At 38.2% G+C, this 24,407-nt stretch overlaps 2 long non-coding RNA genes across 3 annotated transcripts; both read right to left on the reverse strand.

The window, feature by feature from the left end:
- Positions 1–4,097: 4,097 nt before the first annotated feature.
- On the reverse strand, positions 4,098–5,026 carry LOC146473378 (uncharacterized). The gene is made up of 2 exons (XR_014866444.1): positions 4,626–5,026; positions 4,098–4,231 (listed from the first exon to the last, which is right to left on the reverse strand). It is a non-coding gene; the product is annotated as an uncharacterized LOC146473378 (long non-coding RNA).
- Positions 5,027–15,939: 10,913 nt separating this feature from the next.
- On the reverse strand, positions 15,940–21,368 carry LOC146473379 (uncharacterized). Of its 2 annotated transcripts, XR_014866446.1 has the most exons (4): positions 20,855–21,368; positions 18,932–19,129; positions 18,234–18,858; positions 15,940–17,629 (listed from the first exon to the last, which is right to left on the reverse strand). It is a non-coding gene; the product is annotated as an uncharacterized LOC146473379 (long non-coding RNA). The 2 variants fall into 2 exon arrangements; XR_014866445.1 differs by having other exon boundaries at positions 18,234–19,129.
- Between the last annotated feature and the right edge of the window lie 3,039 nt (positions 21,369–24,407).

The following is a 24,407-nucleotide window of genomic DNA, read 5'->3' on the forward strand; positions in this document are numbered from 1 at the left end:
AGTAACTTACCATTTGTTTCAAAGCTGACAGAGTCAGCTGTCTATAACCAAACTCATGGCCACATTTGTAAGAACAATCTCTATCCTCCCAATCAGTCATCTTATAGGAAGAATTATAGTACAGAAACAGCGTTGCTGAGAGTGAAAAATGACATCTTGCTAAATATGAACAAACAGCATGTTACACTATTGGTCTTATTAGATCTTAGTGCGGCATTTGACACTGTGGATCACAACGTCTTACTTAGTCGGCTTCACTCAAAATTTGGTATATCTGGGACGGCACTTGAATGGTTTAGTTCCTACCTTAGTGGAAGATCTCAGCGTGTTATGGTCCAAGGCAATTTATCTCAGAAATTGAATTTGGACTTTGGTGTACCGCAGGGCTCTTGCCTCGGACCATTGCTTTCCACGATTTATGATTAGATTAGAGATTAGAGATTTTTACGTTTGGCGGTTAGTTTTCTTACGTTTGAGTGTTAAGAGATTCTTACTTTTGGGGGTTTATTTTTCTTATGATTGGGGGTTTGAAATTCTTACGCTTGGTGGTTAGTTGTCTTACGTTTGGAGGTTGGGGATTTTTACGTTTGGGGGTTAGGGATTATTACGTTTAAGGGTTACGGATTCTTACGTTTTGGGCTTAGGGATTCTTACGTTCGGGGGTTAGTTTTCTTACATTTGAGGGTTAGGGATTCTTCCGTTTGGGGGTTAGTTTTCTTACGTCTGGGGATTAAGGATTCTTACGTTTGGGGATTAGTTTTGTTAAGTTTGGGGGTTAGGGATTCTTACGTTTGGGGGTTAGGGTTCCTTACATTTGGAGGTTAGTTTTCTTACGTTTTGTGGTTAGGGATTCTTACGTTTAATGGTTAGTTTTGTTACGTTTAGGGGCTAGGGATTGTTACGTTTCGGGGTTAAAGATTCTTACGTTTGGGAAATAGTTTTCTTACGTTTAAAGGTTAGAGATTCGTACGTTTCGGGGTTAGTTTTCTTACGTTTGGGGGTTAGTTATCTTACGTTTAAGGGTTACGGATTCTTACGCTTGGGGCTTAGGGATTCTTACGTTTGGGGGTTAGTTTTCTTATGTTTGGGGGTTTAGGATTCTTACGTTTGGGGGTTAGTTTTCTTACGTTTTAGAGTTAAGGATTCTTACGTCTGGGGGTTAGTATTCTTATGTTTCGGGGTTAGTAATTCTTACGTTTGGGGGTTAGTTTTCTTACGTTTGGGGGTTACAGTTTCTTACATTTGGGGGTTAGTTTTCTTACGTTTGAAAGTTAAGGATTCTTACGTTTAATGGTTAGTTTTCTTACGTTTAGGGGTTTGGGATTCTTACGTTTGGGGATTAAGGATTCTTACGTTTAGGGGTTAGTTTTCTAACGTTAGGGAGTTAGGAATTCTTACGTTTAATAGTTAGGGATTCTTACCTTTAAAGTGCTACTACGATCAAATTTTCGAATACCTTTTATTTGCGGTTGATTGGTAGTTTATGTCCTAAAGTACATGATCTCCAAGTTATATCCTCATAAGATGAAGGAAAGTGCGATTTTTTTGCGCTCAAACTCCACGAATTTTCATCCGCCATTGAACCGCCATGTTCCTGCGGCCTGGTTACCAAAGGCAGATGGTGTCCAATGACAACAGAGGCCGGGTCACCCGGGAAAAAACAGGTGACGTCAGACTCTCAACTCGAAGCCCAGGCAAGCCCTACGAGGCTAACTTCTCATACGGTTTCGAACATGTTTTCGAAAAATGTTTCGTTCTTTCAATGGTGGGAAGTCGCTGTGTTGTTCAGTGGTATAACAACTGCTCTAATCGAGCGGCAGGAATTGCGCTGCATGCGAGTCCGACCGACAGAACGAGAGATGTGTGGGTCCAGTTTGTTGTCTTGCACGTTTTGCTATTTTCTTGGTTTAGTTCGAGGGACACTTGGGCATTCCACCCAAGTCAGTGAACACAAATTAAACCTGATCTTTTGAAAAGGGTAAGCGATCAGGAGATCGTGAACCTGAAAAAATCTCCGAAGGGGAAGGAGCGGCAAAAGGTAAGCTTATGTAAAGTGGGCGAAATGTGTGAATATTGTTTTTTATCTTTGGTGATTCCTCGATACCTTGTTCAGCACCCATACAAATAGCAGTCACAAATTTTTATACACATTTTATATTGCGTTTGTAAAGTACTATACTTTGATTGAACGAGTAAATAATGTAAGTGCAACTAGCTCCCGGAACTAGCTTTTCCCTCCGAAGCATTTCCAAAACATCTCAGTGCGATAAGAGTAAGCTTGTGTTTACTTTGCTTGTGCAAAAGCTTTTGGCAAAAACTGTGCAAACAAACGCGAAGAAAACCACTTTAATTATCCATTTTCACTCAGCTTTCGATAAGGTGGTCTTTGGCGTTTACAAAAGGGTTCCTTCTTTCTTTTAAGTGGTTTTCTTGAAGAAATAGTTTGAATTTTTGGTTTAAGAAAGGTTTTAAGAAAACCTCACATTCAGTTGTTTCTTATCAATTAGATTCAATTGGTAATGTATTTTAAATTTTGATTTATTTTTCAGACACTGAGTTGCAACAACGTCAAAACCCAGCTCTTACTATTAAATACAGGCCAAAACAAGCCTTGCAGAGCACAACACGTGAAAAATGTGGACAACCAAGAAAAGGCCAGTGCTCCTCCTTAAACTAGCAGTTGAAGAGCACTGACCTTTCTCAAGGGCTTTTCTTGATCTTTTGTCATCAACCACCAGTTGGTTGTTGGCTGTTTTCTTTTCATTCATCATGCCTCCTCATTGTAACTCTTTCCATTACATAGGCTTCTGTTTTAGGGAATGGTCAGAAATTAGTGGGGAGGGGGGGGGGGGGGGGAGTGAGGTGGAGATTTTAAATTGAGCAATGAAAATGATGTGACCCACCCCTCCCCCTGAACAGGTAATACAATGTAGCTCAATTACCAGAAAAAGAAAACAAGAATGGAGGCAAACTGTAAGTTACTTACTGGAACCATTTTGCCCCAACATAATTCAAATCATCTATAGAGCCCATTGGCATCATATAACTCCATTATGCTACACATTTCCTTTACATTAATATTTTAATACTTAATACTTGTCTTGCTTTTGTTAAATAATGACTTAAATTAACAAATTTTATTTTGTCTTTTGTATATAACTCGCTCTCCCTGTCATACTATAAATTATGATTGCAAGAGCATAAATTTATGTGGCCCTCTGTTTCCACTGCTTATTCTTTCATGACACTCCACCTCCCCCCCTGCTCCCTGCTAATAGGGAGCTGAAGCACAGACATTCCTGAGCCATGTATAGCAACCAGAACTCAAATGTTTTCTCTTTTGGTGTGGTTTTAAATAAATACTAATTTGAATATAAACAACATTAATATGGTAGCCATTTTGGAATAAGGTTTATGGTTCATTGTCTGCAGTACATTAATAATTTTATTTTTATGTTCATTTGAAAAAGAGTGCCAGAATCTTGTTTCACCAATAAATTTGTTGTTGTACAAATGAAATTGAATCTACATTTTCTAAGAATAAACACTGATCAAGAAGAACAACCTTGAGAAAAAAATCAAAGGTGGCTCACAACAGTCTCAACTTTACTTCATTTTGGTAGCATGCATTTGCCCATCTCTCACCGCACCAAAAGTGAAAGTAACGAGAACTGTTACCACAGCAACAGTGTATCAGACTCATCAACACTTGCTTGGGGGTTTGCCCTTAGACATGTAGGACAAAGGATGTTTGTTGTGAGGTTGATTTGACCCTTCATTAGAATAAGCAAAAAATTTTCAATTAATACCTGAATCACAAACTTTAACTCCCAAGAATATTGTTTTCAATGTATATTTGCAAAATTCCTACTTTTCCTCCCCTCATTTGCCTAGATGGATGCTTGTTACCAGAAAGCATGCCTTAATAAATTTTTATTTATAAACCTAGTCATTTCTTCAGTGCGTTTAAGCATCCAGTGCAGTGGTGTTTAACCTGATGTGAGCCACCTTAAAAAAAAAATATGTACACAGAAAAGACTGTTAATACTATTACATTGTTCATGATGGTGCAAGGGAAGAAAACAAATCATTGCAAATTTTTGTTGCCTTGCAAATTTATTTGTTTATTGATTACTGTACTTATTCAAATCTGGATACAATGATGTCCATGCAGCACCAGCACTCTCCAGGCTTGGTAAGTCGCTCAAGGGAGCAATTTGAACATTTGCACCTGAGAAAATATTGAACCAAGAGGAAACTTAGCATCAATTACAAGGGAACGATCAGCTTAAATTCAAGCCATTGTACAGAGCTTTTCACTACAATATATATTCTTTTTCCATGGTAAAAAAGTGCAAAAACAGTAAGCTTACTCGGAACCGAACCTTAACTGTGCACTCTAATTTAACACCAAGGCAAACTTTCGAAAGCAAAGCTAAAAACCTAAACTTGACTTCGATTTCAATTGAACTGAGTCTCCGGTAGCCTCCCTCCGGGGAATGAACTGGCTAGTAGTCAAGAGAAATTGTTGAGGATTCTCAGGCACTACACTTTTAAAGCTTGCCTGTTTTGTTAATACAGCAAATAACACATCTAAATATCAATCTCTATCTCTAATATCTTACCCGAGAGATGAACGACTCAGCAAAGTCTGCTCTTCCTTTTCTTGTAGCAAAAGCGCTAGCTGCTGAACTTATTCGGCTGCCTCTTCTTCAGACGGAACTAGCTCTACAGAGTCAGGACTTCTTAATTTCCTTTGCCTATATCATGCGAAGACGATCCAGGAGAGCTTTCTGTGGTCAAAACAGCTCTGAAATTCGTCGCCAGAAGGAGAACTACAGTACTCGCTCGATCAGCGAGTTCAGAGTATTACGTCACGACAAAAACACAATAGGTTTGAATAAAAATACCGCAACTCCAATCACTTTCATACCGCGGGCTCACTGGAACATAAATTCTTAATGGCGGACTCGAAAACACCAGTTTTCAAGGCTCAATATTTTCAATTTACGGGGCCCAAACTTCATTTCAGTGACCAAGACAGGTACAGCCACATCGGATAAGCTGTAAATAACGTATTTTTGTGTCATACGTGACATGAAGTTTTGATCGTAGTAGCACTTTAAGTGTTAGTTTTCTTACGTTTGGGGGTTTTAGGATTCTTACGTTTGGGGGTTAGTTTTCTTACGTTTTAGGGTTAAGGATTCTTACGTCTGGTGGTTAGTTTTCTTACGTTTTGGGGTTAGTAATTCTTACGTTTGGGGTTAGTTTTCTTACGTTTGGGGGTTACAGTTTCTTACATTTGGGGGTTAAATTTGTTACGTTTGGTGGTTAGGGATTCTTACATTTTATGGTTGGTTTTCTTACGTTTAGGGGTTATTAATTCTTACGTTTGGGGGTTAGGGATTCTTACGTTTGCGCATTAGTTTTCTTACGTTAAGGGGTTAGTAATTCTTACGCTTGGGGGTTAGGGATTCTTACGTTCGGGGGTTAGCTTTCTAACGTTAGGGGGTTAGAGATTCTTACGTTTAGGGGTAAGGGATTTTTACGTTTGGGGATTAGTTTACTTACGTTTGGGGGTTAGTAATTCTCACGTTTGAGGGTTAGTTTTCTTACGTTTGGGGGTTAGAGATTCTTACGTCTAGGGGTTAGTCTTCTTACGTTTAGGGGTTAGTAATTCTTAAGTTTGGGGGTTAGTTTTCTTATGTTTAGGGGTTAGGGTATCTCACGTTTAGGGGTTAGGGATTCTTACGTTTAAGGGTTAGTTTTCTTGCTTTTGGGGGTTAGAGATTCTTACGTTTGGTGGTAAGTGTTCTTACTTTTGGGGGTTAGGGATTCTTACGTTTGGGGGTTAGTGATTCTTATGTGTGGGGGTTAGTTTTCCTACGTTTTGGGGTTAGGGTTTCTTACGTTTGGGGGTTAGATTTTTAATTTTTGGGGTTAGTAATTCGTACGTTTGGGGGTTACTTTTCTTACGTTGGGGGGTTGGGGATTCTTACTTTTGGAGGTTTAAGTTTTCTTACGTTTTGGGTTTAGGGATTCTTACTTTTGGGGGTTATTTTTCTCATGTTTGGGGGTTAGTTTTCTTACGTTTTGGGGTTAGGGATTCTTATGTTTTGGGGGTTAGTTTTCTTAAGTTTTGGTGTTAGGGATTCTTACGTTTCGGGGTTAGTTTTCTTATGTTTGGGGGTTAGTTTTCTTACGTTTAGGGGTTAGTTGCTTACGTTTGGGGCTCAGGTATTCTTACGTTTGGGAGTTACTTTTCTTACGTTTTAAGGCTAGTAATTCTTACGTTTGGGGGTTAGGGATTGTCACGTTTGGGGGTTTGTTTTCTTACGTTTGGGGGTTAATGTTCTTACCTTTGGGGGTTAGGGATTCTTACGTGTGGGACTTGGGGAAGTTCGGGGGTTAGTTTTCTTACGTTTAGGGAATAGGGATTCTTACGTATGGGGGTTAGTTTTCTTACGTTTAGAGGTTAGTTTTGTTACGTTCTGGAGTTAGTAATTCTTACGTTTGGGGGTTACGGATTCTTACGTTTTAGGGTTAGGGAATCTTACGTTTGGGGTTAGTAATTCTAACGTTTAGGGGGTTAATTTTCTAACGTTTAAGGGTTAGGGATTTTTACGTTTAGGGGCTAGTAATTTTAACGTTTGGGGGTTAGTTTTATTACGTTTAATGGTTAGGGATTCTTACATTTTAGGTAAGTAATTCTTACGTTTGGGTGTTAGTTTTCTTACGTTTTGGGGTTAGTTTTCTTCCGTTTGGAGGTTAACGATTGTTATGTTTACTGGTTAGATTCTTTACGTTTGGAGGTGAGGGATTCTTACGTTTGGTGGTAAGGAATTCCTACGTTTGGGGGTCAGATTTCTTACGTTAAGGGTTAATAATTGTTACGTTTGGGGATTAGTTTTTTTACGTTTGGGGGTAGTTTTCTAACGTTTGGGGGTTAGGGACTCTTACGTTTGGGGGTTAGTGATTCTTACGTTCAGAAGGTTAAGGATTGTTACGTATTGAGTTTAGTTTTTTACGTTTGGAGGTTAGTTTTCTTGCGTTTGGGGGTAGTTTTCTTACGTTTGGGGGTTAGGGATTCTTACGTTTAGGGGTTAGTTTTCTTACGTTTAAGGTTTAAGAGATTCTTACTTTTGGGGGTTAGTTTTCTTACGATTAGGGGTTAGAAATTTTTATGCTTGGGGGTTAGTTTCCTTACGTTTGGGGATTCGGGACTTTTACGTTTGGGGGTTAGAGATTCTTACGGTTGGGAGTTAGTTTTCTTACGTTTGCGAGTTAGTAATTCTAACGTTTAGGGGTTATTTTACTTACGTTTGGGGGTTGGGGATTCTTACGTTTGGGCGCTAGTTTTCTTACATTTGGGGGTTTGAAATTCTTGCGTTTGGGGGTTAGTTTTCTTACGTTTGGGGGTTATCGGTTCTTACATTTGGGGATTATGTTTCTTACGTTTGGGGTTAAGTAATTCTAGCGTTAGGGGGTTAGGGATTCTTACGTTTTTAGGTTAGTTTTCTTAGGTTTGGGGATTAGAGATTTTTACGTTTGGCGGTTAGTTTTCTTACGTTTGGGGGTTAAGAGATTCTTACTTTTGGGGGTTTATTTTCCTTATGATTGCGGGTTTCAAATTCTTACGCTTGGTGGTTAGTTGTCTTACGTTTGGAGGTTGGGGATTTTTACGTTTGGGGGTTAGGGATTATTACGTTTGGGTTAGTTTACTAACGATTGGGGGTTAGTTTACTTACGTTTGGGGGTTAGGAATTCTTACATTTGGGGGTTAGTTTTTTACGTTTGTGGGTTAGGGATTCTTACGTTTGGGGGTTAGCCTTTAACGGCGTACCGGAAATGTTTTGTTGGGGGGGGGGGGGGGGGGGGCTGAACATGTTTTGCCCGAATGAAACTTGTTGGTCACAGATGCACAAGATGATTGTTTCGTGACGTCAAGTTTTCTTCGCCATACCGTGAGAGCACGGGCATTCAAAATAGTGCAAATATTTTCGGTAAATGGAGATCAACGTTTCTAAAATACAAAACCATGAAGGGAGAGATAAAACGTACCCATTTGAGCTCTAAAAGAAGTATGAAGAACGGCTACTTCGAGGCCCAAATATGTCAATAATCCTTTGTATGTCATTCTGCGTTGTCTTGTTTGCATACTTTCTTTCAATGTTAATAACGGCGATACTGCTAAGTCGGTCTTTCTTGTCCCATTGTGGATCTTAAACATGTCTTGATGCGGCGAAGGGCGCTGAAAGCCCTTTCAGCAGAGCACGAGGTTGCAGGAATTGTGGCCAGCATGGAGGCAACTTTATATAGAACAGGTAAAATGTCATGGAGACCATTTTGATGCATAGTCTTTACCATCACGGCTGCGTTTCTTCTCTGGCATGGGTCCCCGCGGTCATAGTTTTCAAAGATTGACTTCTCACTTTATAGCACTTCACTATCCACGCCATAGAAATTTGATACAATTTGGATGTTGTTGATGCTTGGAGAAGGGCTGAATACGATTTCGCCCAGTGCGCACGAAACCTCCTGGTCATTGCCCTCAAACCTTGATTGAATGAGTTCACTGACGACTTTGTCAATACTTGTGTAATAAACTCTGATACTAAAGTGGTCTTTTGGCGTCTGTTGTGAGCTGTCGTTCGCTGCAGCAGGTGTCTCACCACTGAGTAAGGCCCTGAAGTCGGCGTGATGGTCTGCAGCCCCCCCAGCCCCCCGCCCCGTACGCTGATGTTAGCCATTCTTACGTTTTGGGATTAGTTTCCTTAGGTTTGGGGGTTAGTGTTCTTACGTTTCGTTTTTAGAGATCTTACATTCAGGGGTTAGTTTTCTTACGTTTGGGGGTTGGGGATTCTTACATTTCGCGGTTAGGGATTCTTACGTTTGGGGGTTAGGGATTCTTACTTTTGGGGGTAGTTCTCTTACGTTTGAGGGTTAGTAATTTTTACGTGTGGGAGTTAGTTTTCTTACGTTTGGGGGTTAGTTATCTTACGTTTGGGGGATAGGGATTCTTACTTCTAGGGGTTAGGGATTGTTACGTTTAGGGGTTAGTTTTCTTACGTTTGCGGGTTAGTAATTCTTACGTTTGGGGGTTAGTGATTCTTAGGTTTGGGAGTTAGGGATTCTTACACTTAAGGTTTAGTTTTCTTACGATTGGGGGTTAAGGATTCTTAGGTTTGGGGGTTAGGTTTTGTAAGTTTAGTGGTTAGAGATTCTTACATTTAAGGGTTTAGTTTTCTTACGTTTGGGGTTTAGTAATTCTTACGTTTGTTGAATAGTTTTCTTACGTTTGGGGGTTGGGGATTCTTACATTTCGCGGTTAGTGATTCTTACGCTTGGGGGTTATGGATTCTTACTTTTGGGGGTTTGTCTCCTACGTTTGGGGGTTAGTAATTCTTACGTGTGGGAGTTTGTTTTCTTACGTTTGGCGGTTAAGGATTCTTACGTTTGTGGGATAGGGATTCTTACTTTTGGGGGCTTAGGATTGTTACGTTTAGGGGTGAGTTTTCTTCCGTTCGGGGGTTAGGGATTTTTACCTTTAAGGGTTAGTTTTCTTACCCTAGGGGGTTAAGGATTCTTAGCTTTGGGGAATAGTTTTCTTTATTTTTTTGGGTTAGTAATTCTTACGTCTGGGGGGTTAGTTTTCTTACGTTTCAGGGTTAGTAATTCTTACGTTTGGGGGTTACAGTTTCTTACATATGGGGGTTAGTTTTGTTACATTTGGTGGTTAGGGATTCTTACGTTTAATGGTTGGTTTTCTTACGTTTAGGAGGTTAGGAATTTTTACGTTTGGGGGTTAGGGATTCTTACGTTTGGGCATTAGTTTTCTTACGTTGGGGGGTTAGTAATTCTTACGTTTAGGTGTTAGGGATTCTTACGTTTGGGCATTAGTTTTCTTACGTGGTGGGGTTAGTAATTCTTACGTTTGGGGGTTAGGGATTCTTACGTTCGGGGGTTAGTTTTCTAACGTTAGGGGGTTAGGGATTCTTACGTTTAGGGATTAGTTTACTTACGTTTGGGGGTTAGAGATTCTTACGTTTATCGGTCAGTCTTCTTACGTTTGGGGGTTAGTAATTCTCACGTTTGGGGGTTAGTTTTCTAACGTTTGGGGGTTAGAGATTCTTACGTTAAGGGGTTAGTCTTCTTACGTTTGGGGGTTAGTTTTCTTACGTTTGGGGGTTAGAGATTCTTACGTTTGGGGGTTAGAGATTCTTACGTTTAGGGGTTAGTGTTCTTACGTTTGGGGGTTAGTAATTCTTACGTTTGGGGGTTAGTTTTCTTACTTTTGGGGTTAGAGATTCTTACGTTTGGTGCTAAGTGTTCTTTCTTTTGGGTGTTAGGGATTCTTACGTTTGAGGGCTTACGGATTCTTACGTTCGGGGGTTAGTTTTCTTACGTTTGGAAGTAAGGGATTCTTACGTGGGGGGTAAGTTTTTTTTAAGTTTGAAGGTTAGGAATTCTTACGTTTAGGGGTTAGGTTTCTTAAGTTTGGGGGTTAGGGATTCTTACGTTTGGGGGTTAGTTTTTTTAAGTTAGGGGGTTAGGAATTCTTACGTTTGGGGGATAGGTTTCTTAAGTTAGGTGGTTAGTTTTTTTTACGTTTTGGGGTTAAGGATTCTTACGTTTGGGGGTTAGTGATTTTTATGTGTGGGGGTTAGTTTTCCTACGTTTTGGGGTTAGGGATTCTCTCGTTTGGGGGTTAAGTTTCTTACGTTTGGGAGTTAGGGATTTTTACGTTTGGGGGTTAGTTTTTTAACTTTTGGGGTTAGTTATTCGTACGTTTGGGGGTTACTTTTCTTACGTTGGGGGGTTGGGGATTCTTACTTTCGGGGGTTTAAGTTTTCTTACGTTTGGGGGTGAGGGATTGTTACTTTTGGGGGTTATTTTTCTCATGTTTGGGGGTTAGTTTTCTTACGTTTTGGGGTTAGGGATTCTTATGTTTGGGGGTTAGTTTTCTTAAGTTTAGGTGTTAGGGATTCTTACGTGTCGGGGTTAGTTTCTTATGTTTGGGGGTTAGTTTTCTTACGTTTGGAGTTAGTTTCTTACGTTTGGGGCTCAGGTATTCTTACGTTTGGGGGTTAGTTTTCTTACGTTTGGGGGTTAGTGTTTTTACCTTTGGGGGTTAGGAATTCTAACGTGTGGGGCTTAAGGATTCTTAAGTTCGGGGGTTAGTTTTCTTACGTTTAGGGAATAGGGATTCTTACGTATGGGAATTAGTTTTCTTACGTTTAGAGGTTAGTTTTCTTACATTTTGGGGTTAGGGATTCTTACGTTTGGGGGGTAGTTTTCTTACGTTTGGGGATTACCGATTCTTACGTTTCGGGGTTAGGGATTCTTACGTTCAGGGGTTACTTTTCTTACGTTTGGGGGTTAGGGATTCTTTCTTTTAAGGGTTAGTTTTCTTACGGTTGGAAGCTAGTTTTCTTACGTTTGGGGGTTTGGGATTCTTACGTTTTGGGGTTAGGAATTTTTACGTTTGGGGGTTAGTAATTCAAACGTTTTGGGGGTTAATTTTCTAACGTTTAAGGTTTAGGGATTTTTACGTTTAGGGGTTAGTAATTTAAACGTCTGGGGGTTAGTTTTATTACCTTTAAGGGTTAGGGATTCTTACATTTGAGGTTAGTAATTCTTACGTTTGGGGGTTAGTTTTCTTACGTTTTGGGGTTAGTTTTCTTCCGTTTGGAGGTTAACGATTGTTATGTTTACTGGTTAGATTCTTTATATTTTGGGGTTAGAGATTCTTACGTTTGAGGGTTAGGGATTCCTACGTTAGGGGGTTAGATTTCTTACGTTTAGGGTTAATTATTGTTACGTTTGGGGGTTAGTTTTTATTACGTTTGGGGGTAGTTTTCTAACGTTTGGGGGTTAGGGACTCTTACGTTTGGGGGTTAGTGATTCTTACGTTCAGGGGGTTAGTTATTGTTACGTATGGGGGTTAGTTTTTGTACGTTTGGAGGTTAGTTTTCTTACGTTTGGGAGTTAGTAATTGTAACTTTTGGGGGTTAGTTTTCTTACCTTTGGGGGTTAGGGATTCTTACGTTTAGGGGTTAGTTTTCTTACGTTTAAGGTTTAAGAGATTCTTACTTTTGGGAGTTAGTTTTCTTACGATTAGGGGTTCGGGATTTTTATGTTTGGGGGTTAGGGATTCTTACGGTTGGGAATTAGTTTTCTTACGTTTGCGGGTTAGTAGTTCTAACGTTTAGGGGTTAGTTTACTTACGTTTGGGGGTTAGGGATTCTTACTTTTGGGCGTTAGTTTTCTTACGTTTGGGGGTTATGGATTCTTACATTTGAGGATTAGTTTTCTTAAGTTTGGAGTTTAGTAATTCTAACGTTAGGGGGTTAGGGAATCTTACGTTTTTAGGTTAGTTTTCTTAGGTTTGGGGATTAGAGTTTCTTACGTTTGGCGGTTAGTTTTCTCACGTTTGGGGGTTTAGGATTTTTACGTTTGGGGGTTAGGGATTCTTACGTTTGTTGGTTAGTTTTCTTACGTTTTGGGGTTAGTTTTGTTACGTTTGGGGGTTAGGGATTCTTACGTTTTGAGGTTAGCCATTCTTATATTTGGGGATTAGTTTTCTTACGTCTGGGGTTTAGTTTTCTTACGTTTGGTTTTTAGAGATTCTTACATTCAGGGGTTAGTTTTCTTACGTTTGGGGGTTTGTAATTCTTACGTTTAAGGATTAGTTTTCTTACGTTTGGGGGTTGGGGATTCTTACATTTAGCGGTGAGGGATTCTTACTTTTGGGGGTAGTTCTCTTACGTTTGAGGGTTAGTAATTTTTACGTTTGGGAGTTAGTTTTCTTACGTTTGGGGGACAGGGATTCTTACTTCTGGGGGTTAGGGACTGTTACGTTTAGGGGTTAGTTTGCTTACGTTTGGGGGTTAGTAATTCTATGTTTGGGGTTAGAGATTCTTACGTTTAAGGTTTAGGTTTCTTACGCTTGGGGGTTAAGGATGTTTAGGTTTGGGGGTTAGTTTTCTTAAGTTTTGGGGTTAATATTTCTTACGTTTTGGGGGTTATGGAATCGTATTTTTGAAAATTAGTTTTCTTACGTTTGGGGGTTAAGGCACGGTTAGCGAGTCTTACGTTTAGGGGTTAGGTTTGTTACGTTTAGGGGTTAAGGACTCTTACGTTTGGAGGTTATTTTTTTTTACGCTTAAGGATTAGGGAATCTTACCTTTGAGGGTTACTTTTCTTACGTTTAGGGGTTAGTTTTCTTACGTTGGGGGGTTTGTAATTCTTACGTTTGGGGGTTAGGGATTCCTTCGTTTGGGCGTTTACTTTATTACGTTTGGGAGTTAAGGAATCTTACGTTTGACGGTTAGTTTTCTTACGATTGGGGTTAGTAATTCTTGCGTTGAGGGGTTAAGGATCGTAAAGTTTCTGGGTTAGTTTTCTTACGTTTGGTGGTTTAACTTAAGGATTCTTACGTTTGGGGTTAGTTTTCTTACGTTTGGGGTTTAGTAATTTTTACCTTTGTTGAATAGTTTTCTTACGTTTGGATGTTAAGGATTCTTACATTTCGCGGTTAGGGATTCTTACGTTTGGGGGTGAGGGATTCTTACTTTTGGGGGTTGTTCTCCTATGTTTGGGGGTTAGTAATTCTTACGTGTGGGACGTAGGGATTCTTTCGTTTTGGGCGTTTACTTTCTTACGTTTGGCGGTTAAGGATTCTTACGTTTGGGGGTTCAGAGTTATCTTACGTTTGGGGGATAGGGATTCTTACTTTTGGGGCTTAGGGATTGTTCCGTTTAGGAGTTAGTTTTCTTCCGTTTGGGGGTTACGGACTTTTACGTTTTTAAAAGGGTTAGTTTTCTTACGCTAGGGGGTTAAGGATTCTTGGGTTTGGGGTATAGTTTTCTTTATTTTTTTGGGTTAGTAATTCTTACGTTTGGGGGTTAGTTTTCTTATGTTTGGGGGTTAGGAATATAAACGTTTGTTGGTTAGGGATTCTTACGTTTGGGGTAAGTAATTCTTACGTCTGGGGGTTAGTTTTCACACGTTTAGGGGTTAGTTTTCTTGCGTTTGGGGGTTAGGGATTTTTACGTTTGGGGATTAGTTGTTTTACGTTTGGGAGTTAAGGATTCTTACGTTTGGAGGTTTGCTTTCTTACTTTTGGGGGTTAGGGAATCTTAAGTTTGAGCGTTAGTTTTTTTACGTTTGGGGTTAGTAATTCTTACTTTTGGGGGTTAAGGATCGTAACGTTTGGGGGTTAGTTTTTTTACGTTTGGTGCTTAGGGATTCTTACGTTTGGGGGCTAGTTTTTTTGCGTTTGGGGGTTAGGGATTCTTACGTTTGAGGTTTAGCGAGTCTTACGTTTAGGTTTTAGTTTTCTTACGTTTGGGGGTTGTGGATTCTTACATTTGACAATTAGGGAATCTTACATTTGGGCCCGTAGTTTTCTTACATTTGGGGGTTAGGGATTCTTACGTTTGGGGGTTAGTTTTGTTACGTTGTGGGGTTAATAATTCTTACCTTTGGGGGTTAGTTTAATTACGTTTTGGGGTTAGGAATATATACTTTTGAAGGCTAGGGACTCTTACGTTTGGGGGTAAGTAATTCTTACATATGGGGGTTAGTTTACTTACGTTTGGGGGTTAGGGATTCTTACGTTTGGGGATTAGTTTTCTTACGTTTGGGGGTTGGGGATTCTTACATTTGGCGGTTAGGGATTCTTACATTTGGGCCCGTAGTTTTCTTACATTTGGGGGTTAGGGATTTTTACGTTTGGGGGTTAGTTTTCTTACGTTTAGGGGTTAATAATTCTTACCTTTGGGGGTTTGTTTTCTTACGTTTGGGGGTTAGGAATATATACGTTTGGGGGTTAGGGATTCTTTCGTTTGGGGGTTAGTTTTCTTACGTTTTGGTGTCAGGGATTCTTACGTTTACGTTTACGTTAGGGGTTAGTAACTCTGATGTGTGGGGGTTAGTTTTTTTACTTTTGGGGGTTATGGATTCTTATGTTTAGTGGTTAGTTTTCTTATGTTTGCGGGTTAGTTATTCTTTCGTTTGGGGGTTAGTTTTCTTACGTTTGGGGGTTGGGGATTCTTACGTTTGGGCGTTAGTTTTCTTACGTTTGGGGGTTAGAATTTCTCACGTTTGGAGGTTAGTTTTCTTATGTTTGGGGGTTATGGATTTTTACGTTTGGGGGTTAGCGATCCTTACATTTGGGGATTAGTTTTCTTACGTTTGGGGGTCAGTAATTCTAGCGTTAGGGGGTTAGGGATTCTTACGTTTTGAGGTTAATTTTCTTACGTTTGGCGGTTAGGGATTCTTACGTTTGGGGGCTAGTAACTCTTATGTCTGGGGATTACTTTTCTTACGTTTGGGGGTTATAGAGTCTTACCTTTAGTGGTTAGTTTTCTTATGTTTGCGGGTTAGTTATTCTTTCGTTTGGGGGTTAGTTTTCTTACGTTTGGAGGTTAGGGATTCTTACATTTGGGCCCTTAGTTTTCTTACATTTTGGGGTTAGGGATTCTTACGTTTGGGGGTTAGTTTTCTTACCTTTGGGGGTTAGTAATTCACTGGAAAACTTGGACCATTTACAGACTTCAATAAAGTTAACTAAATCTCTGGAAAATGTCTACATTTTACTTGTAAATTTCGATGTCTGTAAATTTGCACACTTACAGAGATTTTATAAACCGTATAAAATCTCTGTAAATTTCACCACATTTTGTGCCTTAAGATCGCATGAAATGTCTGTAAAATCCTTACTTTTTCCTTGTAAATTTTGTCCGAAATCTACAGACATTTTATAACGTATATACTAATCCTTGTAAAATCTGCACATTTTCTCTGTAAAAAAAAGCTCAGAAAAAAAACTTTGTAAAACGAAGAATATAAAACGTCAATAAAACGTCTGTAAAAACCAAACAAAAATTACTCCATAAAATGTTAGTATAATGTACACAAATAAACTACACATAATGTCAACGAAAAGTACATTTAATGTCTGTAAAATGTATACAGTTTAATCTCTGTAAATTATTCACATTATCTCTGTAAAAAACCGGCTGTTTAAAAAACAGAATACAACAGCCAGAACACAAAATGCCAATAGAATCTCTGCAAAAAAGCTAAAATCAGACCATAAAATATTACTAAAATTGTCATAAATTTAGTGCATATAATGTCTTTATAATGTAAACATTTTATTACAACAAATCTCTGCAACAGGTACCCTGCTGCTTTCCCCTCATAGTCATAAACCACACACACACAAAAAAAACTTCTTAATTAGTAGGCACCGTCCTTAAGTCACTCTGTTCTATACAAGTTTACTTGTAATTTTCATGAGGAATTAGTGTAAATTGAATTGAATTTTAAATAAAATGCATATTTAAATTAATACAAAAGAAATAATCTATATCAAATTTGTAATGCCAGGAATATATAATATATAATAAGCAAAACAAATGTATGATAAATAAGCGTGTCCGAACTCTCTCAACATATCTAAAGCCCCATTCACACCAACAAAAATGTTTAATTAAACCAGGTTTAACAAAATGAAAACTGGTAACAGAAAGCTGAACCATTGGCTTTGACATAGGATTCAAGTAAACTTTAACTTACAGTATGCTTTCATTTGTGCTAAATCTGTAGTCGACAAAAATCCAAAAGCAGCTTTTATGAAGGAAACAATTTTAAATTTTGTTTCACTAAACAGCTTTCAAACGTGTTTAAGCCTTGGTGTGAATGGGGCATAAGACTCTTAAAGGAAGACATACAGTACATATATTGCCGTCAATTGGTAAATTAGAGATGCAGAAGCGTATGAGGCATAAACACCTGTATTATTATTATTATTATTATTACTATTGCTTAAAAAATCTCAACCCTGTCAACATAACTATGACTCTCAACAGAGGCCATATTTCTTTCAAATGGTTAATTAGAGATGCATAAGTGTATGAAGCATAAACGTTTGTAGTACTATATATCATTTAAAAACTCTCAACTCTCTCAACAGAAGCCATATTATTTTTTAAATGGTAAATTAGAGATGCATAAGCATATGAAACTTGAACGTTTGTAGTACTATATATCATTTAAAAACTCTGAACTCTCTCTACATAACTATGATTCTCAACAGAAGCCATAGAGATTTTACTAGGCAGAGCCATTTTCAAAAGTTTCTGGTCCCAGTTCATGCCTACTCAGAAGAGCACTGAACTCGTCCATTAGTCATTTAGTCACACTGAAAAAAAATGCATCTAGATGATCTGAACCTAAATGTACAGTGTGATTTCCATATATCAAGTGGCATTTACTTTTTCTATCAGATTTATATGCAGGACATGTTTATGCTGTCACCTTTTCACGAGTACTTGTCTTGATATAAGTGAACGTTTCTTTGCCCTTCTAATTAGTCAACCAGGACCAGATTATCCTTGGAAATAACTTTTTCTAAGTTTTTTTCCCCTTAATTTTGCCCTCTTTAAAAAGTTCTTTCCCTAGAAGAACTATGAAACCTCCTTTGTGAATGACTGGCTACTGGGCAGTCATATGCCCAATGTGGGTAGTTCCTTTTTAACTGTTACGATTATTACCTCATTCACTTTAGTTGCGTTTAAATAGAAAAGGCCAGATATAATGGCCAATTGTGCTTGGGTATCTGAAAGCGATCAAGAGCGAACAATGTTAACAAGTGTAAAATATGTTGTCTAATCCTAATGAAACAGTTTGCTGTGTTTGACTGAAAACTGTATCTGTTACTATTTCCAAGGCCAATAAAATGAATTGTTTCCTCTGTACACATACATGAACTGCAGTTTATTGTATGTTTCAGGGTTTAGGAAACGGAAAAGTTACCAGGGATGTTCTTTTCCTTATTGTGGTCAATACTATGTTTTTCTGCCAAAGTGCCAGGAGTTATTGAATACATGTAGTTATCAGGAATACAATTTTCATACAACCAATAAAGTTTCCAGTGTCAAAGCAAACTGCAGCTGGGTCTTAAATGTTGTCAATTTTAGTAATGAGCTTATTCCTTATCTTCGGAACATAACAGTAATGATACTATGCATATCACTAATATGCAACAGCATATTCTTTGAGCAAATGAAACTGCTCTGTTTTTTTTTATTTCCAGATGAGATATATTTGTAAATGCATTTAATAAAACATAGTAGAAGTCCACACAGCATTGGAAATATTCTGTTGGAAATTGCATTCACTGCCATTGCCTTTTTGGTTACAAGAATGGTACTGTTCCTTACCATTTCATTTTTCAGTAATTCCAGTTTGTTTTGTTTCATTTTTTTTCAACCTCTCCTTCTCATAGGGTGATAGTGAGTTCCTTGTTTCAACAGGCTAAGAAATAAAAAAAATGTACCCATCATTAAAACCTGCAAAACCAGATCAACCACAACATGTTAAGTTACATGTAGGAGTAGAGATTGAGAATATTCAGAACTACTGTATGTAAATTAATTTTTCTATTATTGTAACTGCAAAGGCAGGCACAGTGGTCAAACATGATTATTCCATTTGAGTCTACGTCAAACTGTCTGGGTTCAAGCCACAGTCATTGTGTTGTGTTGTGTGCTTGGGTAACACACATGTACATCTAAATGTACGTATCTCAGTTTTTCCACAAGCACTTAGCTAGAAAAATGAAAGTTGGGTGTCCAATGAGTATGTTTCTTAAAAACATTTCAAAGGATCAAGTGAATTTTAATTTTTTTTTTTTTTAAATTGAGCAAAGGACATCTGGACACCCCTCTGGCTAAAGCCTTGTTTCCCCATACATGAACAATATCCAATACTTCTTTTAAAATCTAATGTTTCCCCATTGTCCTTGCAGCTATACTTACACTTGAATTATCTGCAACCTCACTATTGCTGCCATTGATTTGACCACAAGTAGTGACTGAGGGACACACTAATTTATTACTTTTCTGTGATCAGGCTTTACATTCACAGTTATTTGCTATTACTGAGAATGATATTTTTCAGTGATGAAAATTATTGTAGCTAAATATATATAATTTTTTAACGTCCAACGTCCAACAGTCAAAAGTGACTTAACTCGTTGAGCAGGATTTGGTGCCTTCACTCTGAAGCTCAGTACAGTCTTGAGTATCGGCCTTGACAACAATATTGAGTTGAAAATCTGTAAGTAAAACAGAAAATTGAGTGCTTTAAGTGAGTTCTTCTGAATGATCACAGTGATCTTGTTGGTTTTTGAGTAAAATGAGGGTATTCAGCCTTTAACTGACATCTGAGGTGGCAGTTACATGTACAAGAATATACACCCAATGGGAATGAAATTGATCATGAACTGATCTCCATGCATACCACTTCATTCAAATCAAGATCACGTCTTTATGCCCCTATCATCGGCCATCCCCTGGGGGGGGGGGGGGGGCGGGGAAAGGGAGGGGACTTTGTGAAGGATCCTGTCGAAGTTTATAATTTCCCCCTCCTTAATGGAGACAAAGAGTAGTCAAAGTTAAGAAATTTTCCTCCCAGAGGGGGATCATATTGAACAGTATGAAGCCAAAGTGAACTTACCGTATTTTCTCGATTAAACGCCCCTGGCATTTATTTAAAATTCGGCAGTTTTGACCCGGCGTTTTTTCGAGGCCAGCGTTTATTAATGAAATGCGATTTTTAGCCATTTTTCCAGGTTTATTTTTTATTACCGATCCTCAGAAACCTAGGGGCAGTTTGTCAGTGCTGGACGATTTTTTTCGCTGTACAGCAACTACAGTATACCAGTTATGTTACGCTGGTATTTTTTCTTTAAACGTTTATTAAAATACCAAAACAGCATACTGTACTTGGTATGTTGTAACAGTGCCATTCAAGAGGTTACTATTTACTTGTAACCAGTCCTTGTGACCTCGACCCCTAATTAACGCCGGGAGCCCGATTAAATGCACCCTGCGTTTATTTAAAAATCGGCAGTTTTGACCCGGCGTTTATACGAAGCCGGCGTTTAATCGGGGTCCGGCATTTAATCGAGAAAATACGGTAATCAATAAAGATGGCCCAGCTTACCTGACTAGCAAACAGTACTTGCTTGACTTAAAAATAAGCAACAGTGTTCATGTCAATTAAAATTTTACATGTTCATTTATTCACAACTGTGCCAAAACTACAAATAATAATATACTGTAAAAAAAGGTTATTTTTTACATGTTTTTCACACAATTTCAACATTTCATCTTGCTGCACAGCCAGCTTATCAATATTATGTGTCAAATTGTGGTGCTTATACACAGTACCACTGCCAACCTCGTAACCCCAGGGTCTCTCCTCTTCAGGTTGTACCTCTGCTGTGTTGGCTTGGACTTTCACGGAATGTTTATCACACATACTGACAACTATTTAAGTCAAGTATATTCTCTACAATTTATTCGTCACATGTTAAGAATTTGCAGGCAAACAATAGATTAAAAACATTAGCGAAAGAGTTACACTCACTCTTAGTTTACAAAGTCCCCTGTTTTCCCCGTGGTGTTAGGCTTTTGGAAACCAAACCTCCCTCATTTACCCCACCTCCAGGGTAAAATAATCGTTCAAATCTCCCATTAGGTCCCCACATAAAGTTGTATCTGCCCAGGGTCCCCCCCCCCCCCCCCCCAGGGGATGGACGATGATAGGTGCATAAGTCTTCTGCTTTAATATACCAAGAAATTATATTAAAACAGCCACAAAAAAATAATATTTACTTCCTCGTAAAAACGATTGCAAAGGCTTTATATTAAAAATAAATAGGGAATGTCTACTTCAAAAATCTCGAATTCAAGAGAGGCAATTGCACTCGCCCAGAAGATCTGTAAACACACATTTTTACGCAGTCTTTAATCAAAATTATTGTGTGAAATCTTACCTGTACTTTCTAAAGGTAGTTGTCCACATGTGCTGCCTTAATTCATCGTTTTCTCGCTTTACAGAGGTAAAAATCCAGAGAAAATGTCTCCTGCCCGCCTAAAATCCCAAAAAACTTAACTGAAACGGTCTTTTCCGGAGCCTGCAGTGCCTTAGCTGCTGACCGAAATGGTTTTGTTCATGCCCAGTCCTCCCGGTCTGGATGAAATCCAAGATGGCTGCCGGTACTCAGTGACTCTCGCCGCTTTCTTGTTCATTTTAAAAGCTAGCATTGCGCATGAAGGTCGTTGGAATTATGATTCAAAGCATTGCTGTTCTTTTTGACATTAAATGGAGTCAAGATTCATCAAAGAAGGTTTGAAAGTAATAGTGTTTTCACAAGTGCAATTCAGTGTACGACCAATTGTATTATCTTAAGACTAAGTTTTTGCTTTTTTTGGTATTAAAGCTTTCCTTGAAAGGAAGCCAGTTGCAAATACTAATATCAGTTACTCATCTTGGTTTTATGTCTTTATATGTCCAATTAAAATAGCATACATGGTTTACGATGTGAATTTCATTATATTGTAGTTCTTTCTTTTGAGCTAGAGTTAAAAATAGGCTATTTAGTTAGATGACCACTATAAGTAGAGGAGACTTCTCCCCTCAGCTACATTCCTGTTTTTGTAACACAATAATAAAGTTATTATTATTATTATTATTATTATTATTATTATTATTATTATTATTATTATTATTATTATTATTATTATTATTATTATTATTATTATACAGCTCACTCTTGTGGTATAGACAACAAGTACACACTGCTCTTTCTTCCAAACCATTTGTTATTGCTGCATATTAAATTTGCCACGGAATGGTTGAATGTATGGTTCAGATTAAAACTTACAACACAGAAACTGTGAATTGTAAATTCCAGTGTACAGTGAAGTTCTGATTGGTGTTGGTACAAAGCAGCTCCCTTAAAATCATATTTTGTAATAGCTGAACAAATATGAAAATTATGTACATTGTAAATCAAGCTTAAACTCAGCTGAATAAAAAAGGAATAAAATATAATACGTTATTTAACCATGCATAGAAGATGAAACCATTTTTAAATTTTTAAATTTTTTTTTTAATTAAACTCTAGTATTAGCAGCACACAGCAAAAGATCTTGTCAACTTCTTTATTTTCTCCTACCGGTTTTGTGTGATAACACAGACCTCGTCAGGGAGTTTGAACAAGATAGTGAGGAAACTTCTTTTATTCTTAATCATTGCAGTACAAATCACGTTCAAACAAGGGTGTGAGCAAAAAACACCCACAAAGCATTACGTGCAGGATATACATGTAACGGAAATCCTGCTTTACACTGAAAATGTGAAATGTTTAATTTTGGGGCTCATGGATTTAATATTAAATCTGTGAGCCCCAAAAGTTATGGGTGGTTACAGAATAGAAGACAATCAGCACTTTTGATTTTACAAAGACAGTGCTCCAATGAGAATTATGTATTATTCAGCAATGACAGGCAAACTCGGAAAAAGAAAACAACATCCTGCATACTGCTAGGATTGGAATGTCAATGAGTGGCATATGTGCAATGAAAGGAAATGTAATGAAAAATTTTTAAGCCATGTGAACAAATGAGAATGATGTATTATTCAGTTATGACACAGGCAAACTAGGAAAAAGAAATTCTGAGTGCTCCTATCAGGAGTCGAACCTAAGACCTTCCAATAACTAGTTCGGCCTTCCAATTACTAGTTCGGACGCTCTACCACTGAGCTACAGGAGACTCATTGGAGCTAAGGCCGTTAAACTTGGTTTATGGGACAAACATCCTGCATACTGCTAGGATTGGAGTGTCAATGAGTGGCATAAATTATGTGCAATAATTCCAAATGATTCCTAAACAAAACATTAATGACTAAGCACTGCATGTGGATGCATACATGTAAATACTTCTTCATGTTAAATATGATAAGTCTACTGGCATCCATGTTTAAACACACCTTTGTTTAGATTCTGAAGAATTTTGTAGTTTAATATTTGAAGTAACTTGCCACAGTTTTCAAGTGTAAATCTTGATAAATATTCCTCTAAAATGAAACGCTTTGCTTCATTGTATTGTTATTTTGAAGTATATGGGTGCATTCCTTTGGGATAATCCAGATCAGGATCAGGGCAGAGGAATAGATCCTGATCTGGATCATCCCAAATTAATGCTGCCTTAGTCTGTTGCTGCCAATAACCTTTTTGGCACTCATTGTTTATTATGGAACAGACAGCAAGTAGCATAGCCAATCAAATTATAGAACTTTTGACTAGTAGATTTATACCAATAATAAATAGCCAGGCCTAAGGACGAAAAAAAGAAAATTGTGTGCAAGGTCATGGCTGCATTTCTTGTACAGGTTGAATGCTGGGAAGGCACATCTTATTGCCATTCCTAATGCTCTAGGGGACAGGGAGGGATTGACCTTCTTCAATTTTGACATAATAAGCTTTACTTCCATTTTACACCTGGACTCTTCACGAAGGTTGGCCCTTATCCTAACAGACAAAAAATATGGATTTGTTATGTTAGAAGAAATAAAAAAAAATTGTGGGCGGCAATTAGGAGTGAGCTGAGAAGACTAATTACCGTATCAATCAGCAGACTTACAGTCTTACATGTACACCCTGCGGATGTGCGACACATGTAGGCTGAATTTTTTCGTGTTCAACTGGAATGTCAGGAATGCAATAACTAGTGTCTGGCCACACGTGACTAGATTCACTCAATACATAGAGTCAGTTTGGTTATCAAAAATCGCAACAGTTTTGCTGCAATTTGACCCATTTTTCCCCAAAACCAGACCCGCTTAGCTCATTACACAAGAAGTCAGTTTATAGCCTTCGTTTAGATCTATACCAGAACTAACACGGTTTAGTTATGACACTGACAGTTGTTATTCTCCTAAAACCTGCCCAACTGTTTGCCTCGACTCGCTTCGGCTTAATCAAGATATAAGTAAGTAGCGATATGACGATCACACTGTCATTAGATGTGTTCCTGTTGTTACCAGCTGTTTAATACTTAAGTTATTTTTTGTCTCGAAGTTAACACAAAATTGTTATTGCAACGATTTCTTGCCGACACTTCCTAACCAATGGTTACTCCTAGAGGATTTACTCACCTGCCATTGAAATAGACAACAAGTTTCTCTGAGCCCTGTCCATGTCCGCTATATTGAATTGATACCGATGACCGACAATGGGCAGGCCAACGAGCAGTGCCTATGAGACCCGGGTGTACAGCCAGCTGATCGACAAAGTTGGCGGACAACAAATGATTTCGTAAATGAAACGACAATTTACAGAGATTTCATAATGCCCTGCTTATGACAATTTACAGAGATTTTATAATGCCCTGCTTATGACAATTTACAGAGATTTCATAATGCCCTGCTTATGACAATTTACAGAGATTTTGTAATGCCCTGCTTATGACAATTTACAGAGATTTTATAATGCCCTACTTATGACAATTTACAGAGATTTTATAATGCCCTGCTTATGACAA

Source organism: Pavona decussata, unplaced genomic scaffold (genome assembly GCF_977016875.1).
Source record: "Pavona decussata unplaced genomic scaffold, jaPavDecu1.1 SCAFFOLD_94, whole genome shotgun sequence".
Classification (NCBI taxonomy): domain Eukaryota; kingdom Metazoa; phylum Cnidaria; class Anthozoa; order Scleractinia; family Agariciidae; genus Pavona; species Pavona decussata.